We start from the raw sequence: 3903 nt of genomic DNA, 5'->3' as shown, positions 1-3903 counted from the left end.
GTGCTGATAGCTGAACAATATAGAGTAGGATCAGAAACATATTATGCACCTTGTCTTGGGAGTTTTTTTTATCTCCAATCATAGGACATGAGATGCCGTTAGAATTAGTCATATTGGATTTAGCAAGAAGATTGTAAATATATTGGCTCTAAGGCACAAGTAGAGAACCATCAGAAAGATGCTTTACTTCAATGCCTAAAAAGTAATGAAGATGGTCAAGCTGTTTTAGGGCCAAGACTGATTTCAATTGACTGATCAATTGTTGAATTAAAATAGGAGAGTTCCCTGTAAAAATAATATCATCAAAGTAGACCAAAATATTGTGCAGTAACAATGATTGCTATAATTATTAATAGTGTTTCTAATATTGTCACTTGCAGTTTATTCAGCATATTTGTGGTGCTTCTGCAGGGTTGCAGGGAAAAAGATGGCAGTGGTGGTGGTTTGCTCTTACTTACTCGATTTGGAAGCATAGGAACAACATTATTTTCTCCAATACGACATTATTTTCCCTACGCTGTATCAAATCTCTAACCAATAACAGCAACCTATCATCCTCTTGGGAAGTCATAAGGAGGAACGGTGGGAATTGAACTTTAAATGGAGGGGAAACTTATTTGATAATGAAGCTACAATGGCTGCTGAATTCCTAGAGGAAACAGTAGGGCTAGCAGTACAGCAACAAGGAGAAAACTGATGGGTTTGGAAGCAAGACTCGAGTGGAATCTATTCGACCAGAACTGCATATAAGTTTCTGCTGGGGGAAATAAGGGGGGAATCAGAGAATGGGACTTTCTCGCTTCTGTGGAGACTTAAAATACCACCTAAGGCAAAGGTATTTACATGGAGGCTCATCAAAGACCGTTTACCAACGAACATGAATTTAAGAGGAAGACAAGTGGAGATAGCTGATCCATTGTGCCCATTCTAGAACAATTTGGATGAAGATGCAACGCACCTTTTCTTCAACTGCAGCAAGGTACTTCCCTTGTGGTGGGAGACAGTCTCATGGGTCAAATCAGTGGGTGCTTTCCCAAAAGAACCGAAAGACCACTTCATGCATCATAGCAGATCGAATGCTACACGAACAAGGCTTTTTGTATCACTAGAAGGTAGATTTTTATTGAGGCTTTAGCAGATGTATTAGCCATAATATGGTTCCTAATTAAACTGTATTAGTTTTTTCTAAGGAACCATATGTATGGGATCCTATCTATGTACAAAGTACCTCTGGTACTTCATCAATATTTACATAATGAAATATTTATAGATTTTTGCCGATAAAAAAAACCATGCAGATGATAGCAACACACTAACAGTAGTACCAGATATCACATAGATAACAACATCAGACAATAATTCCAACCAAGAGGAAATCATGACTACAAATAGCAGAGGCAATAACAGACCAGAACGCAACACACACAGGCCCAAGTACCTCAGTGAGTTCGTATAAGGACCAGGGGAGCTGCAAGCCCGATAGCAGATTCTAGAATTCCTTCTACTTCGCGCTTAAAGCTTTTTCCACGTTTTACTTGATACCTATGTGGTTATGAAATTTCAAAATTTTGTTATAACAACTTAGCAAAATATCTTGTATGAAATGGCTATAAAAAGGGGTAATGATGAAATAAAAAGATACGAGAATTATTCCCTGCAATTTAGCTTTTCTTTTATTCCAGTTAGCTATCAACTGGTCCGACCTTAGTTTTTCTTTTATTCCAGTTAGCTATCAACAGACTAATAGGAAAGAACAAAATACTAAACATTTATTTAATTAAATTTAATAAAAAATTTACTTCAATCACATTATTTAACAAAATACTTGCAAGGTATGGGTGTCTTCTAAGAGCTGGAGTGTTTGGCAGCCTATTATAGGGAAGTTTGAAGCCAAGTTTTCAAAATGGAAACAAATAAGTCTATCTATGGGGGGCAGAATCACTCTCATTAATTCAGTTTTATCAACAAAGTGTACCATAATTCTATTTATCAACAGCATTTTTTGATTAGGGTAGCAGTGTAGGGTTATTGTATTCTATTTAGATTGGCACGTGATTCGTAGGACCTATGGTTCTGCTAGTCTGCTGGTTTCTACCTTGTATATTTAGTACCTCTGATACTCACAGTTATTAATACAAATTATAATTTTGCTAATAAGAAAAAAAGATAATACAAGAGAGAGAGAAGGGCAGTGGCAGTCACAACATATATAGTGATGAGAATCATGAAACTGGCCAAATACAGGTTAAAGGCCCAAGTGGAGAAGGACGCAGGCCCAAGTGGAGAAGGACAAAGCCCCCGAGTGGAGAAGGATGAAGGCCCAAGTGGAGAAGGATGAAGGCCCAGAGGCAGAGACACTATTAAGACTATTAATTGTTGCTGAAGGCCCAAACTAATTTGAAGGCTCAAGTTAAATAAGTTTTTAGTTATAATTTATTTTTATTGTAATTTTGGCCCAAACTGTTTAGAAGGCCCATGTCTATTTTTATCTATTTGTTTAGATACACTATAAGTATTTGTTTTTGTTTTCAATAAAAAGGACTTTTGGCATTTTGATAATTTTGGGTGAGAGTTTCTCTCCGGGTTCCTTGTTGAACCAATTATCAGACTTATCAAGGTAATCCTTGTGGCGTCTACCCTGACTTATCTTCCTTCAATGCGAGTGGCGTCTACCCTAACTTATCTTCCTTCACTGGAAGTGGCGTCTACCCAGACTTATCTTCCTTCACCGGAAGTGGCGTCTACCCCTGACTTATCTTCCTTCACTGGAAGTGGCGTCTACCCCTGACTTATCTCCTTCCTGGAAGTGGCGTCATCCAAAACCTCCTTAGCTCGGATCACACCATCCCCTCCTACTCAGGTTCACATCATATAGAGAGAAGGGCAGCAGATAAAATTACAAAAACATTCAACACTAACAATGAACAAGTTCTGAGAGTTTAAATCACAGTAAATACTTCAAAAATATCAGTCCAATGAAAGAAAGGTCATGTAGACAGCCATAGCTTAAGTTACAAATATACCAGTAATGTATACAACAAACAATTTCAAATTAGTTTTTGAATCAAAAGATATAAAATACCTGACTTTTGAGGCTTTCAAAAGATATAATCAAAAGCGCTTCCACAGCAACGCCAATTAGCAGTAGTAAATGATAGCCCTAAAAAAATCATACAGAAATTAGCCACAGTGTGCTTAAAGCCTTTTATCAACAATATGACTGTCACTTCATGGTGATACATTGACTCTCAAAAGACATTATACTGAGAGTGTATTTAAAGCCTTTTTCAGTCATTCTATCAAACAGCTCATGGACAATTTTTTAAGAATACATATCATACATTGACTCTTTAACATAGTTGGGGAAGGCATCACAGGCCTAATGAGGGAAGCAGTCCGGAAGAATTTTTATAGTAGCTACAGGGTTGGAATGAAAAATGAACCCACAAGCATTCTGCAGTATGCAGATGATACTGTTTTTGTGGGTGAGGCTACATGGGACAATGTCTTGGTGTTGAAGGCCATGCTAAGAGGTTATGAAATGGTCTCGGGCTTGAAGATTAACTATGCTAAGAGTCAGTTTGGTGTTATAGGGGGTGTTGTTACTTGGACCAATGAAGCAGCTCAAACCCTGAATTGTAGACAATTGGAAACCCCATTCACCTACTTGGGTATTCCAATTGGGGCTAAACCTTCCAGCAGTGTTGTGTGGGAGCCTTTAATCAAAAAATGTGAGTCTAAACTATCTAAGTGGGCCCAGAAAAACATATCACTGGGAGGAAAGATAACTCTAATCAATTCTGTTCTCAATGCTGTACCAATTTATTTATTATCCTTCTTCAAGATTCCACAAAGGGTAGTAAATAAACTGGTAGCCTTGCAAAGGAACTTTCTATGGGGGGG

General features: G+C 37.7%; 1 pseudogene; it reads right to left on the bottom strand.

The window, feature by feature from the left end:
• LOC106799300 (serine/threonine-protein kinase BSK5-like) overlaps positions 1 to 3903 on the bottom strand; it is a 32598-nt pseudogene that overhangs the window by 18251 nt on the left and 10444 nt on the right.

The sequence above is a fragment of the Glycine max genome, chromosome 7 (genome assembly GCF_000004515.6).
Source record: "Glycine max cultivar Williams 82 chromosome 7, Glycine_max_v4.0, whole genome shotgun sequence".
NCBI lineage: Eukaryota > Viridiplantae > Streptophyta > Magnoliopsida > Fabales > Fabaceae > Glycine > Glycine max.
This window is presented reverse-complemented; position numbering and strand designations above follow the sequence as displayed.